Source organism: Spinacia oleracea, chromosome 6 (genome assembly GCF_020520425.1).
Source record: "Spinacia oleracea cultivar Varoflay chromosome 6, BTI_SOV_V1, whole genome shotgun sequence".
Classification (NCBI taxonomy): Eukaryota; Viridiplantae; Streptophyta; class Magnoliopsida; order Caryophyllales; family Amaranthaceae; genus Spinacia; species Spinacia oleracea.
Window position 1 is genome coordinate 52989996 of NC_079492.1, and position 17548 is coordinate 53007543.

Sequence of the window (17548 nt, forward strand, 5' to 3'; positions counted from 1 at the left end):
GAAATGAAATGGGGAATCGAGATTCGTTTATTTTATAGGAGATGCGTTGTCAAGTGGAGTTTTTATGCTTTCATCATCGAACCTTTCCCTTGCGGGAATGGGGACAAAAGTAGGTGTCTACAGCTAGCTGTTCCGATCACTTGATCTCACTGAATTAATTGTTCGCAATTAATCTGAACCTTGGTATTAGACTAAATGCACCTTGGTTGAAGGACATATTTCCTTCAAGTGTGATAGTCAACTTCTTTCTCAAAAGAATGGTGATAGTCATATAGAAAGTTCTATTTCGGAAGCTCAAGGTGTCAATAATATGGTTGTGGACACATGTAACCAAGGTATGCTCACTAACCCAAATAATGGATGTAACAATGTTTTGTCTAATGCAGGTATAAGTGAAATGGTTGCAAATAGAGATAATACTGAGACACGGAACAATAACAATATTGAAGGTAATATCTCAATAGACGGTAATTTTGAGACACGAAACAATAACAATATCGAAGGTATTATCTCAATAGACGATGATATTTATGGTCCATGGACTGTTGTTACTGATAAAAGATATTCTAAACCGAGGATGGATAATATAAAAAATAAGTTTAACAAACAACATAATACTAATGCTAATATTAATTCCTATAAGAGAGTTATTCACTCTACCCAGAATACCCCCCTAGTTCTAGCAGACTAATGGGAGATAGGAATAGCAAACATCAGTCTGATTTAAATTCTAATGACTTACGTACCCAGAGTTATAGTGTTTTAGTTAGTAATGAGTCCCAAGATGTCAATGATGATGGAAATATTTTGGAAGGGGATACAAGTAATGTCCGTTCTTCTTCCCCTCAACCCTCGAGCCACGTGTTGGCTTCTTCTCAAGAAGTGGCATTGGAAAATGTTGTTGCTCCCTCTTTGTCCAATGAGAGCCCGCATGCATCCTTTATTACCAAACCTCCCTCTCTTCCTTCTTCACTTTTCATTTGCAATTCTGAACTTTCTCTCTCCTCTTCTTCTCTTCCTTCTGCTCTAAATTCTTCCAATAAAGCAGAAGAAATCAACTCCTCTGGTGACAATTCAAGCTTCACTCCAGTTGTCTCCAACTCAATCAACACATGCAATCTCATCACAAGTCAACCCAACCCCTATCTCCACTTATCGGAGGCGTCTAAACCCGGCGGTACCTCCTTACCACCGCCGCTCTCCGACAAGGAAAGAGATGGGGACATAGTTATCGGCGCCAATGCCCAATACTCTGAATCTTTTCTCGATAGGCAGCTCCACTTTGCACTCCAAAGCCAACCAGGCCAGCATCACCGACGGAGCTGCAGGGAGTTCTTCTTCTCTTAGATTCTCTTCACCGGAGGGAGGAGGAAATCGTCCGTTGTTCACCCCAGATAAGGTTTCAGATAGATCAGAGGGTGTTCCAAACTCCCCTGGTTATCCCAAAAGTAATTCCGATGTTTCACTTGCTCTTAGAAAGCCACGAACTAGATATGGGTCGAGAGGATTGTCTTATGGTAATGTTCATCATGAGAAGTCTGGTAGTGGGCATGCAAGTTCAGGCGAGGTACAGTCAACTACCATTGAGACCGATGGAGGTCCACACTCTAGTCACTCCGATAAGACTAGAGGATATAGGGTCGATGGGGATGTTCGAGCAATGGAAGGATTGGGAGGAATTCTTCCTCCCTCAGGGCCCAAACCCTAATGCTGAAAGGTTGGTGAATAACCTTCGTCCTCTCCCGTGTTTAAATATGAAAATTGTCACGTGGAATGTCCGAGGCGCTGCTAGAGATGATTTTATTCCTTATGCTCGTCATATGGTTGATTCTAAGAAACCAATGGTTTTCATCTTTATGGAAACAAAGGCGGATGATTTGCGTGGTAGGTACGTCATGATTCAATTAGGGTTTAATGAGTTCAAGGTGGTTCGGCCTAATTCTCGTTGTGGGGGAATTTGGGTCTTCTGGAAATCCTCTGTAAGTCTGGTTACTTTCTCAACTGGGGAGTATTTCTTTCATGCTCTTTTTCATTTTAATTATATAGGCAAGAAACCTTTAGTAACTGGCATGCATGCCCTGAGCTCTGTTGCTCAAAGACACCAGATGTGGAGAGATATTCAGTCAGATCTTCCTCCTTCAACTACTCCTTGGTTGATTGGAGGTGATCTAAATGAAGTAACATCTCAATCTGAGAAAAGTGGTGGTAGGTCCTTCAGACCATCTCAATGTAATGATTTTAATAACTTTCGTATGCGGTGGCTTTAGTTGATCTAGGATTTTCAGGAAATCCCTATACTTGGGATAATATGAGGGAATGTATGGCTGCCATTAGAGAAAGATTTGATAGGGCTCTTGTTAATCCGCCCTGGATAAATGAATTCCCTCAAACTAAGGTACTCCACTTACCTAGGATCTTTTCTGATCATTCTCCAATTGTTATTTCTATTGATAATTCGTATATGCATGGCTTGTTTCCTTTTAGATGCAAAGAGGTGTGGTTGAACATCCTGATTTTGAGAATTTTTTTTTAGCAGTTGGAAACCCCCTAATGATGATTTTTTAGATGGTCGTGATAATTTCCTTAATAAGGTTTCTAATTGGAATCATAATGTGTTTGAGAATTTGAATAAACAAAAAAGAAGATTGATAGCTAGAATTGATGGTATTCAAATTGCTTTAGCCAGGAAACATTCAGCCTTTCTAATTCAATTAGAGAAAACTCTTCAATTGGAATTAAATGACATTTTTAGAAAAGAAAGAATTATTTGGGCTCAGAAAGCGGGAATTAATTGGAGACGCTTTAGTGACTATAATACTAAGTACTTCCATTTGATTGCTAAGGTTAAACGATCTAGAGGTAAAGTTTTAGCGTTAAAGGACGCTACTGATGATAGTTGGATTTTAGACCAAAATCAGCTTAAGAAGGTGGCCACCGAACACTTTTCCAAGATCTTTAGTACTACTCACGTGTCTAGCTCTAAAATTAATAGTTTTACTCCTGCCAATACTATTGATGATAGGGATAAAACGAATCTGATGAGAGATCCTGATATAATGGAAATTAAAAATAGCCTTTCCCAAATGGATTCTATGCAATGTCCGGTTCCGGATGGTATTCAAACAATCTTTTATAAGCGTTATTGGGAGAGTTTGAAGGATACTATCTGTAGCTTCGTGAAGAAGTGTTTTAAAAATTGCGAGATTCCCCAAAACATTAATAAGTCTTACATTTCCCTTATCCCTAAGACGGATGCCCCAACTTATATCTCGGACTTCAGACCTATAGGTCTTTGTAATTCGATTTATAAGTTGATTACAAAAATCATTGTTACTAGAATTACTCAAATCTTGGGCAATTTAATTATTCCTTTTCAGTCAAGTTTTGTGCCAAATAGGGGTATAGAGGAGAACATTATTATAGTTAAGGAAGTGGCACATTTCTTTCATAAAGCTAATAAAAAGAAGAACGTTATGGCTTTGAAGTTTGATTTAACGAAAGCTTTTGATAGTCTTGAGTGGAGTTTTATTAGAGAAACTTTAATAGGATTTAACTTCCTTGAAGATTTAATCAAATTAATCACGAGTTGTATTTCTGGCCCTTTAATCGACGTTCTTTGGAATGGGGAGTTAACTACTGATTTTCGACCTTCAAGAGGAATTCGTCAAGGTGACCCTTTATCGTCTTACATTTTTGTTCTCGGTCTTGAAAGACTTTCTTTAATGATTGAAAATCAGCTTGGGATTAAAAAGTGGGTCCCCTTGCGTCTTTCTAAAAACATCTCTTTGTCCCATATTTTCTACGCTGACGATGTTTTTTTATTTGGCCCTGCTACTAATGATAATTTACATGCCATTATGGATGTAGTTAATACTTTTGGTGATGCCTCTGGTCTGCGCATAAATCTTAGTAAGTCAATCCTTATCTTCCCCCTAAAATGAATCACTTATTAAGAACTGAGATTGCTGGTCTGTATAATCTCAGGTCCACTAATTCGTTTGGAAAATATTTGGGGGTTAATATTAGTGCAAATAGACTCAAACTTAGTAATTATTCCGATCTTTTGCAAAATACTATGGACAAGATTAAAGGATGGCAAGAAAAACTTTTAAATATGGCTGGTAGATGTACTATGATTAAATCGGTCCTTAATTCTTATCCAGTTTATGCCATGCAAACTAGCCTTATTCCAACTAGTGTTTTGGATTATCTGGAGAAAAGTTGTAGGAAGTTCCTCTGGAATAAGGTAGATAGAACAAGGTATGTTCCTAGAACTTCTTGGAACAATATCACTAAACCTATGAATGCAGGAGGCTTGGGTATTAGAAATTTTAAAAATTGGAATGTTGCTTTTCTGGCAAAGCTAGGGTGGACTATGCTTACCAATCCAGAGAAACTTTGGGTAAAAATTATGAATGATAAATACCTAAGGAATGCAGCTTTTTTTGACGTTGAGCCAAAACCCTACAATTCTCCTTTGTGGAAAGATACTCTAAAAGGTAGGGTTTTGCTTTTAAAAGGCCTTATATAGGGATAGGAATGGTCAATCAACCTCTTTATGGTACCATCATTGGGTTGGTGAGGGTCCAATTTATAAACTAATTAGTCATGAAGTTCCTAACTCTAAGGCTCATTGGTTCGTGAGTCATATTATTAAACATGGCAAGTGGTGCCTTGATGATATTGATCATATTATTACTCCTGATTTGAAGAGGCAGATTTAGCTACTCTAATCTCTCAATCCTCTGACATGGAGGATTTTATTAGGTGGACCCCATCTAAAGAAGGGTCCTTTACTAATAAATCTGCTTATCATCTTCTTTCTACCTCTTTAAATAATCCTTCTGCAATAGGCATAAATTTCAACAATGAGTTTCCTTGGAAAACGTTTTGGAAATTAAAATCACCATTCAAATATAAAATGCTTATGTGGAATTGTATCCATGAGATCTTACCTGTGGCTCAAAACTTAAATATTTGTGTTCCTCAAATTTCAGCTGTTTGTTGTAGGTGACAAGGGGATCAAGAATCTCACATCCATCTGTTTCGAGATTGCCCTGCCTCTGCAGTCCTTTGGAATTATATATATTCCAAAGGATGACCCTTCCTGTTAATTTTAATTATAATAATTTTCAAAACACAGATTGGAAAGGGTGGATTAATTATAATATGACTTTATCAAATGATTGGAAGTTGTTGTTTGTGATAGCCTCCTGGCATATTTGGAAACACAGGAATTGTTAGGTTATGATACATATGACAATTCATAAATCATGCGGAAAAACCATAAACCCAGGAATACATATTATTTACACATAATCATTTAGCATAGAATAGATGCATACTCTTTGTTGCGTGCCTTCCCTAGCTGCGCCCGAACCGAACAAGAACAAGTCTTTAGGACTCCAAGTGTCGTCCCTCCGTAGATAGTCCACAGCACGTCCGGATCCGCCTTAAGATTGACCAACTAGAATCGCCCTTAAGGTACTAGAAAATTTCGGCAATTTGAGCAAGATGTGTGTTTGAATTTTCTCTCAAAAACTCACTTTGAATATTTTGAAACTTGTGTTATAAATTGTGAGCCCTAGCCTCATATTTATAGCGGTATGGAAAGGGAATCGAAATCCTATTCAGATACAAATTAATCAAACCTAGAATCCTACAAGAACTCTAATTTTAATTAATTTATCAATTAGGTTAGGAATTTAATCATTAACCGAACTCTGCATGTTTTAGGAAACGTGCACGAACACAAACACTTGCACACACACGCACGACAACCACGATGGGCCTCATGCGTGCGCGCGAGCAGCGGCCCACTCAGCGCCCGCCCACTCAGCGCCCGCGCGCGCTGCGCGCTGCGCGCGCTGCGCGCGCTGTGCGCGCTGTGCGCTGCGCGTGCTGTGCGCGCTGCGCGCTGCGCGCAGCCTGCTGGGCCTGGCCTTGCTGTTTGTGCGGCGCGCTTGGCTTGCTGGGCGATGGCCTGGCTTCGTGCTGGGCCTCGTCCGGCAGGCCTCGTCCGATGCTTATTCGTACGATGCGCTTCCGATTAAATTTTCCGATTCCGGAATTTATTTCCGATACGAACAATATTTAATATTTCCGATTCCGGAATTAATTTCCGTTTCGAACAAATATTTAATATTTCCGTTTCCGGAATTATTTTCCGATTCCGGTAATATTTCCGATTCTGACAATATTTCCGTTTCCGGCAATATTTCCGATTCTGGCAATATTTCCATTTCCGATAATATTTTCCGATACGTACCATGTTTCCGTTTCCGGCAACATCTACGACTTGGATAATATTTATATTTCCGATACGATCCATATTTCCGTTTCCGGCAATATCATCGTTTCCGGAGTATTCATTTCTTGCCTGTGACGATCTTAGCTCCCACTGAAACCAAGATCCGTCGGTTCCGAATATTCATAGATAGAGTATCTAATGCCATTAGATACTTGATCCGTTTACGTACTATTTGTGTGACCCTACGGGTTCAGTCAAGAGTAAGCTGTGGATTAATATCATTAATTCCACTTGAACTGAAGCGGCCTCTAGCTAGGCATTCAGCTCACTTGATCTCACTGAATTATTAACTTGTCAATTAATACTGAACCGCATTTATTAGACTTAACATAGAATGCATACTTGGACCAAGGGCATTATTTCCTTCAGTCTCCCACTTGTCCTTAGGGACAAGTGTGTATTTCCTAATTCCTTTGTCGCTCGATGCTTGCTCTTGAACATAAGGTAAGAGTTGTCATCCTTATTATGTCCAGAGGTGTTCCTCGGTTTCAGAGTTCAACTGATCAAATAAACAGATAATCATAGCCTATGATTCATCCGAGCACGGCCATGCATTTCACAGTTTCTAGCTCTCCGAGTGGCCTTGTACAACTTTTAAGCATCTCATCCCGATTTATGGGAGGACAATCCCAATCTTGCGATCTTGAGATTAGACTTCGTTTGATAGGTGATTACCTGAGCGTTGCCTTTATAGCCTCCTTTTACGGTGCGACGGTTGGTCAACGTCAAAGCAACCAGTTCTCAAACAAGTAATCTCAAATCACTCAGGTATTGAGGATTTAGTGTCTAATAATTTAATGAAATTTACTTATGACAGACTTTCATCTCTTACAGTAAAGTTTCATAGGTCTTGTCCGATACTAGTCTTCCCAAAGTAAGTATCTACGCAAATGATTATGACATTGCCATGTCCACATAGTTCAAGAAACAGAACTACTAGTCATCTTGCATTCTAATCGTCTAACGTTTTCTATGCGTCCAATTTTATAGAAAACTCCGATTAGGGACCATTTTCAACCTTTGACTTTCAAGTTCACTTGATAGACATTTCTTAGTCACAGGACTGGTCCTGACAGTCTATCTTGAATATATCGTCAAGTTGAAGGGACTCATCATTTAATAAACCACAAATTAAATGGAAAAATGAATTCCTTTCATTTATTGTGAATGATTAACCAATAATGTTTTACAAAGATTTAAACTCTAAAACTTTAAAACATTAAACAGAGACATCAAAGCCATTCTCCAATATGCTTGATTCCCATAGCTGCAGTGTGCGAGTTGTGCTTCGCTTGCGGCAGAGGTTTAGTTAATGGATCTGATATGTTGTCATCAGTTCCAATTTTGCTTATCTCGACTTCTTTTCTTTCAACGAACTCTCGTAGAAGGTGAAATCTACGAAGTACATGCTTGACTCTCTGGTGGTGTCTAGGCTCTTTTGCCTGTGCAATAGCTCCGTTATTATCACAATACAGGGCTATTGGTCCTTTAATGGAGGGGACTACACCAAGTTCTCCTATGAACTTCCTTAGCCATATAGCTTCCTTTGCTGCTTCATGTGCAGCAATGTACTCCGCTTCAGTTGTAGAATCCGCAATGGTGCTTTGCTTAGCACTTTTCCAGCTTACTGCTCCTCCGTTGAGGCAGAAGACAAACCCAGACTGTGATCTGAAATCATCTTTGTCGGTTTGGAAACTTGCGTCCGTATAGCCTTTAACAATTAATTCATCATCTCCACCATAGACCAGGAAGTCATCTTTGTGCCTTTTCAGGTACTTCAGAATGTTCTTGGCAGCAGTCCAATGCGCCTCTCCTGGGTCTGACTGGTATCTGCTCGTAGCACTGAGTGCGTACGCAACATCCGGGCGTGTACATATCATAGCATACATTATTGAACCAATCAATGATGCATATGGAATCCCATTCATTCGTCTACGCTCATCAAGTGTTTTTGGGCACTGAGTCTTGCTTAGAGTCATTCCATGAGACATGGGTAGGTAGCCTCGCTTGGAGTCCGCCATCTTGAACCTATCAAGCACCTTATTGATATAAGTGCTTTGACTAAGTCCAATCATCCTTTTAGATCTATCTCTGTAAATCTTGATGCCCAATATGTACTGTGCTTCTCCTAGATCCTTCATCGAAAAACATTTCCCAAGCCAAATCTTGACAGAGTTCAACATAGGAATGTCATTTCCGATAAGCAATATGTCGTCGACATATAATACTAGGAAAGCAATTTTGCTCCCACTGACCTTCTTGTATACACAAGATTCGTCCGCGTTCTTGATGAAACCAAAGTCACTGACTGCTTCATCAAAACGTATATTCCAGCTCCTGGATGCCTGCTTCAATCCGTAGATTGATTTCTTTAGCTTGCATACCTTTTTAGCATTCTTTGGATCCTCAAAACCTTCAGGCTGTGTCATAAACACAGTTTCTGTTAAAAACGCCGTTTAAGAAAGCAGTTTTGACATCCATCTGCCATATTTCGTAATCGTAATATGCAGCGATTGCTAATATTATTCGAATAGACTTTAGCATTGCAACTGGTGAAAAGGTTTCATCGTAATCCACACCGTGGACTTGCCTGTAACCTTTTGCAACCAATCTAGCTTTGAAAACTTCAAGTTTCCCATCCTTGTCCTTTTTCAGTTTGAAAACCCATTTGCTTCCAATGGCTTGGTAGCCATCTGGCAAATCGACCAAATCCCATACTTGGTTTTCAGACATGGAGTCTAATTCAGATTGCATGGTTTCTTGCCATTGCTTGGAGCTAGGGCTCGTCATAGCTTGCTTGTAAGTCGCAGGTTCATCACTTTCAAGTAATAGAACGTCATAGCTCTCGTTCGTCAAAATACCCAAGTACCTTTCCGGTTGAGATCTATATCTTTGCGATCTACGCGGGGTAACATTTCTAGATTGACCATGATTCTCACCAGATTCTTCTAAAGATCTCTGAGTTTCATCTTGAATGTCATCTTGAGCATTCTCTAGAGTTTGTTGTTCGACTCGAATTTCTTCGAGGTCTACTTTTCTCCCACTTGTCATTTTGGAAATGTGATCCTTCTCCAAAAAGACACCATCTCGAGCAACAAACACTTTGTTCTCAGATGTATTGTAGAAGTAATACCCCTTTGTTTCCTTTGGATAGCCCACAAGGATACATTTGTCAGATTTTGGATGAAGTTTGTCTGAAATTAATCGTTTGACGTATACTTCACATCCCCAAATCTTAAGAAAAGACACATTTGGAGGCTTTCCAAACCATAATTCGTATGGAGTCTTTTCGACAGCTTTAGACGGAGCTCTATTTATAGTGAGTGCAGCTGTATTTAGTGCATGTCCCCAAAATTCTAATGGAAGTTCGGCCTGACCCATCATTGACCTGACCATGTCTAGCAAGGTTCTGTTCCTCCGTTCTGACACACCGTTCCATTGTGGTGTTCCAGGAGGAGTCAATTCTGATAGAATTCCACATTCTTTCAGATGGTCATCAAATTCATAGCTCAGATATTCACCGCCTCTATCAGACCGCAGTGCCTTGATCTTCTTGCCTAATTGATTCTCTACTTCACTCTGAAATTCCTTGAATTTGTCAAAGGATTCAGACTTATGCTTCATTAGGTAGACATAACCATACCTACTGAAGTCATCAGTGAAAGTGATAAAGTAGCTGAAACCACCTCTAGCATTTGTACTCATTGGTCCACATACATCTGTATGGATTAAACCCAATAGTTCATTTGCTCTTTCTCCAACTTTAGAGAAAGGTTGCTTTGTCATTTTGCCAAGTAAACATGATTCGCATTTACCATAATCCTCTAAGTCAAATGGTTCTAGAATTCCTTCCCTTTGAAGTCTTTCTAAGCGTTTCAAGTTTATATGGCCTAATCGACAATGCCACAGATAGGTGAGATCTGAATCATCCTTTTTGGCCTTTTTGGTATTTATGTTATATACTTGTTTGTCGTGATCTAATAAATAAAGTCCATTGACTAATCTAGCAGATCCATAAAACATCTCTTTAAAATAAAACGAACAACTATTGTCTTTTATTATAAAGGAAAATCCCTTAGCATCTAAGCAAGAAACTGAAATGATGTTTTTAGTAAGACTTGGAACATGGAAACATTCTTCCAGTTCCAAAACTAGCCCGGAGGGCAACGACAAATAGTAAGTTCCTACAGCTAATGCAGCAATCCGTGCTCCATTTCCCACTCGTAGGTCGACTTCACCCTTGCTTAACTTTCTACTTCTTCTTAGTCCCTGTGGATTGGAACATAAGTGTGAGCCACAACCTGTATCTAATACCCAAGAAGTTGAATTAGCAAGTATACAGTCTATAACGAAAATACCTGAAGATGGAACGACTGTTCCGTTCTTCTGATCTTCCTTTAGCTTCAAGCAATCTCTCTTCCAATGCCCCTTCTTCTTGCAGTAGAAGCATTCGGATTCAGAAGTGGGTTGACTGACCTTCCTCTTTGCAGATTTGGCGCCAGTTTGCTTAGTTGGGCTGGCCTTGTTGCCACCTTTCTTAGCATTCCTCTTCTTTCCAGATTTCTTGAACTTGCCCCCACGCACCATAAGTACATCCTGCTTATCACTTTTGAGCGTCTTTTCAGCGGTCTTCAGCATACCGTGAAGCTCAGTGAGCGTTTTGTCCAGACTATTCATACTGTAGTTCAGTTTGAACTGATCATACCCGCTATGAAGAGAATGGAGGATGGTGTCTATAGCCATTTCCTGAGAAAATTGCTGATCCAGCCGACTCATATTCTCAATGAGTCCAATCATTTTGAGAACATGTGGACTTACGGGCTCGCCTTTCTTAAGCTTGGTCTCAAGAATTTGCCTATGAGTCTCGAATCTTTCGACTCGAGCCAGATCTTGGAACATGTTCTTCAACTCACTGATGATTGTGAAAGCATCTGAGTTGATGAACGTTTTCTGCAGATCCACACTCATGGTGGCGAGCATTAGACATTTCACATCCTTGTTGGCATCAATCCAACGATTGAGGGCTGCCTGAGTGACCCCGTCGCCTGCAGCTTCGGGCATCGCCTCATCTAGGACATACTCCTTTTCTTCCTGCATAAGAACTATTTGCAAGTTCCTTTGCCAGTCAAGGAAGTTTTTCCCGTTCAACTTCTCCTTTTCGAGAATTGATCGAATGTTGAATGAATTGTTGTTTGCCATATTAAAAACTACAATTGAAAAGAATAAACAAATAAATAACCATTCACAGTTTCTCTTAATAAACTTAAATTCTAGCATACATGCATAATTCAATGTTTATTAAGCATTTTATTCAAATTATGTGTTCCGGCAGGTGTGAATAAAATGATTCCAAGATCCTAAAATCATTGAAGAACTAAGCACAGTTTGTCGACTTAATCCTAGAACATCTTAGGTAAGCAAAAGCCTTTTGCTAATAGTCTAGAAACTATTCTTGGTTGATAGGTACGTCTAAGAACTTATTAGGTAAACCTATCGAATTTGCCACGACATAAAAGGACTCCTTACTTATATCGTTGAGTTTCACCAAAACTAACATGTACTCACAATTATTTGTGTACCTTGCCCCTTTAGGACCAATAAGTAACACCTCGCTGAGCGAAAACTATTACTAGATTGATGTAAAGGATATCCAAGCAAGTGTATATTTTGGCATGGCACCTTTTAACTCAATTTTTAAGTTTGGAACTTAAGGCTCTTACTATGTTGGTTAGATTTTAAGTGAACTAAAATCCTTAATCATGCAACATAATCAAGCTTTTGATCTCATGCATTTTAAGACATATTTAAAACAATAAATAACTTAAAACATGCATAAGATATTTGTGATCTAGTATGGCCCGACTTCATCTTGAAGCTTTGACTTCAAAGTCCGTCTTGAAAATCTCCGTGGGAGGCACCATTTTCTTCAAATAGGATAAGCTATAACTAATTACAACTATTTGATGGTTCGCAGACCATATTTGAATTGAAAAATAACTTTGGTACTTTAGACCAATTACATTCAAATTAATGGTACGCAGACCATATTTTCTATCCTATTTGGGCCATACTAGTCACTTCATAACCTGCAAAACAGTACATATACAATATATACCATTCACCCATTCATTATCATGAATGGCCCACATAGCTGGTTAGTAAAACACATTATGCATCACGTAAACATTTGCAGCAATTAATCAAGGGCACCAATAATCTACCAATTATTCAGTCCTTATTAATTCTAATCAAGTTGTTTTAACCTTAAGGATTTGTAGACCTAATCAAGAGTTTATGACTAAAAAGCGCTCCCACTTAAACCAATAAATTCATATGCTTTACCAATTTTAAACATAAAAATGTATTTCTAGTCCAACCGGAAACATACAAATTTAATTAAAATTTAAAGCTCATATCAATTTATAATTGAATCCAAAAATTTAATTTAATTTCAGTCGTATTTAAATTAATTCATGATTTTAATTTTAGTAAAATAATTAGAATAAATAACATTTATTATAATTATAATATTCAAAATTAAAATCCAAGAAAACAATTCAAATTATTAATTTTAAAATTAATTAAAATTACGTGAACTGAAATTTTCAAATTAAACATTCAAAACGATCTAATCGTAACGCAAACACCCTACGCGTTGCACGCCCATGGGCCGTACGCACACAGCCATTGCTGGCCATGTGCGCGCAGCCCATGCGCTCGTCGCATAGCTGCTGCTTCCTTATCGCAAGCCTCCGCACGCATTGGTGCTCGCTGCGCGCGCCAGCGCTCATCGCACGCGAGCTATCGCTCGCAGTGCGCGCGCGCGACATCGCTCGCTGGGCGCGCGACATCGCTCGCTGGGCGCAGGACATCGCTCGCTGGGCGCGCGACATCGCTCGCTGTGCGCGCGAGCCATCGCTCGCTGGGGCGCGACATCGCTCGTTGTGCGCGCGAGTAATGCTGGGCGCAGCGCTCGTGGCACGCGAGCTTGCGCTCGCTGCGCGCGAGGCTGCGCGCTCTTGTGCGAGGCAGCGCGCGTTGTGGCGCAGCTCGCTTGCTGCCCACACGCGACTGCCTTGGCTCGCTCTTCGCCCATGCCCATTCGTTCATTGCTCGTGGCACACGACACAAGGCAGGGCTGCTGCCTTGTGCTCGTGCACTACGCCCTTGCTCATTGCATTCGTGCCGCACGGGCGACGAGCTCCCTTGCTCGTCGTCGCATGCCCGCATTATACAACACCCCTTAAGGGTAACACGAAGCGTCCATTGCTTTGTGCGTGCAAGTTATATGAACGAATCGCATAAAAATTTAAAATTTATATTTAAAATTAATGACAAATTAATAAATAATATTAATTTCATAATTTTAGGGCGAAAAATCGAAAATTTATTATCCAATTGATTTCCGATTGATATGGATTCAAGTCTAGGTCATAAAAATTTAAAATTTATCGTAAATTTATAATTTTTATGGTGGTTTTTAATCATAGGTTTCTAATTAAATTACAATTAATTATGAAAATCAAATTAATTCTAAATTATTCTAATTTTCAACAAATTAATCATAATTACAAATTAGATTGCATAATTAACAAGACTAGGCATTCAAACTTGTTAAACAAATGCAGTAGGTCAATCAAAAATTCAAGATTTATCAACAAGAATCGCAAATATTTAATTTAACATCTTAAATTTACGAAATTTTGCATTCGAAAAACTAAAACCTTCGAAAAGTCATAGTTAGGCTTCGAATTTGAGAATTCTGGGTTCGGCATTGACACAAAAATCTAGAATGCCTTTTACATGCGGAATTGACACAAAAATCACTCAATTCGGATGAGTAACGAAGAACCTGCCGAAAAACTGCGTACGTATAATTAAATAAACGCAATTTGCAATTAATTAACAATTACGAAAATTAATCACCCCTTTTAATTCTTGCAAATTTGTAATATTTAACCATGTTCATGCAATTTAGATTATGAAAATAATAAGGGGCTCGTGATACCACTGTTAGGTTATGATACATATGACAATTCATAAATCATGCGGAAAAACCATAAACCCAGGAATACATATTATTTACACATAATCATTTAGCATAGAATAGATGCATACTCTTTGTTGCGTGCCTTCCCTAGCTGCGCCCGAACCGAACAAGAACAAGTCTTTAGGACTCCAAGTGTCGTCCCTCCGTAGATAGTCCACAGCACGTCCGGATCCGCCTTAAGATTGACCAACTAGAATCGCCCTTAAGGTACTAGAAAATTTCGGCAATTTGAGCAAGATGTGTGTTTGAATTTTCTCTCAAAAACTCACTTTGAATATTTTGAAACTTGTGTTATAAATTGTGAGCCCTAGCCTCATATTTATAGCGGTATGGAAAGGGAATCGAAATCCTATTCAGATACAAATTAATCAAACCTAGAATCCTACAAGAACTCTAATTTTAATTAATTTATCAATTAGAATTAGGAATTTAATCATTAACCGAACTCTGCATGTTTTAGGAAACGTGCACGAACACAAACACTTGCACACACACGCACGACAGCCACGATGGGCCTCATGCGTGCGCGCGAGCAGCGGCCCACTCAGCGCCCGCGCGCGCTGCGCGCTGCGCGCGCTGTGCGCGCTGTGCGCTGCGCGTGCTGTGCGCGCTGTGCGCGCTGCGCGCTGCGCGCAGCCTGCTGGGCCTGGCCTTGCTGTTTGTGCGGCGCGCTTGGCTTGCTGGGCGATGGACTGGCTTCGTGCTGGGCCTCGTCCGGCAGGCCTCGTCCGATGCTTATTCGTACGATGCGCTTCCGATTAAATTTTCCGATTCCGGAATTTATTTCCGATACGAACAATATTTAATATTTCCGATTCCGGAATTAATTTCCGTTTCGAACAAATATTTAATATTTCCGTTTCCGGAATTATTTTCCGATTCCGGTAATATTTCCGATTCTGACAATATTTCCGTTTCCGGCAATATTTCCGATTCTGGCAATATTTCCATTTCCGATAATATTTTCCGATACGTACCATGTTTCCGTTTCCGGCAACATCTACGACTTGGATAATATTTATATTTCCGATACGATCCATATTTCCGTTTCCGGCAATATCATCGTTTCCGGAGTATTCATTTCTTGCCTGTGACGATCTTAGCTCCCACTGAAACCAAGATCCGTCGGTTCCGAATATTCATAGATAGAGTATCTAATGCCATTAGATACTTGATCCGTTTAAGTACTATTTGTGTGACCCTACGGGTTCAGTCAAGAGTAAGCTGTGGATTAATATCATTAATTCCACTTGAACTGAAGCGGCCTCTAGCTAGGCATTCAGCTCACTTGATCTCACTGAATTATTAACTTGTCAATTAATACTGAACCGCATTTATTAGACTTAACATAGAATGCATACTTGGACCAAGGGCATTATTTCCTTCAGGAATAAATCAGTTTTTGATTTGAAAATGATTAATGCTTTCTCCTTGTATAACAGTTTTTTTGTGGATTGGCAAACAACTTCTTTTGTTTTCCAGGGTAAAGGAAAAGAAAAAAATCCTATCCAATATGTGCCTACACCCGCTTGGATTGCCGCTGTTGCAGGGTTTATGAAGCTGAACACTGATGGGGCATGGAAAGGTATTGATCTGGCTGCAGGAGGGGGAGTCATTAGAAAGGATGATGGTGATTGGTATATGGGCTTTTCAAGCAAGTTCAATGCTAAGACTCCTTTGGCAGCAGAACTTTTGGCTCTGAGGGAGGGTTTATCCATGGTAAAAGCGTTTAAGATTAAAAAACTGGAGGTTGAGACAGATGCAGATTCTTTGATCTTCATGCTTGATACTTCGGGAGTGAATCCCTATCCTCATCATGAGCTAACTGCAGTCATTGGAGATGTGAAGAACCCTCTCAAAGGAGATTGGGAACTAGTGTTTAGGCACATTCCAAGGTTTAAAAATGTGGTGGCACATTGTTTGGTTGCAATTGCAATGGAGATGGCGGTTGGTCATGTGACTCACTTTGATCCTCCTCCACGAGTCAGGGTGGACTATGAGAAGGACAAGGCTTCAGTTGCAAGGCATGCTAGTGGTTCGACTTCATCGGCTCCAATCCAAGTGTAATTCCGTGGAATACAGTTCGTGCTTCATTTTCTTATTATGCCTAATTAGAGGTGGTATATATTTTGCTAGTAATATGATAGTAAGGTTGCTTCAGATATGTATTATAATAGGGTGTGCTATATTTTGGAACTTTGTTAGTTTTTGGTGGGCTAAGTTCCCTACTACTTCTGCTAGGTTGGTTTGAAAGTGGTTGTTTAATATAGCTGTATTTGGGTATGTAATAGACTTTAACTAATCAACTAGTGTGTAGCCCGGGCGATGCCCCAGTTGCTACATTCAATACTTAAAATTTTAGATTTTTCTTGAGCTCAATATTTGACCAAAATACATGTATTTTATAAAGTGAAAACATCCATGAAGTTCGTCAATTACAAAGACACACTACGTCATTTATCATGCTAAGTTAATTAGATTATTTTACCATTTGTATAATTTGTTTTCTAGTGAAACTAAGTACTTCAAATTATTAAACACCAAATTATATATATATATATATATATATATATATATATATATATATATATATATATATATATATATATATATATATATATATATATATATATATATATATATAGGTTTAGGCTCACGTGAGAAGTGTGCTTATCGTGAGAAGGGTGAGAAGTAATCGTATCCGTTGATTTAACTTAATGGATGGTCGGGATTATACCAGATTGTAAAAAAAAAAAATTCCCCACTTGATGTTTATTTTTTTCCTCTTCCCGCGTCATCCAAGTATCCAACCCAAAGTTCAACATATTCTTTTTCTCTCTCCTCCTTTCTTTCCCCTCCCATCATCCCTGTCAACTTGCTTCCATGGAGGAAAAAAATGGCGCCCCTCTCATCTTTCAGATTCTATATATCGTCATCTTCTAGTTGATTTTACCAGCAATCACTTCTCCAATCTATTTCGTAATTGGTCTACTTCATCAGTATCTAAAAGAAAACTTCGCACTGCAATAATCTTATTAAAAAAGTTGAGGAACGAGTAATCCAATCCCTCTTTCTTTTGTCAGTTAAGTTTCTTACTACTCCAATTCCCCAATTAAGTTTTTTTTTTTTTTTTTTGACATAGGCTTAAATTTGCATAAATGAAAAAGTTTACAAACTAAACAAAGTAT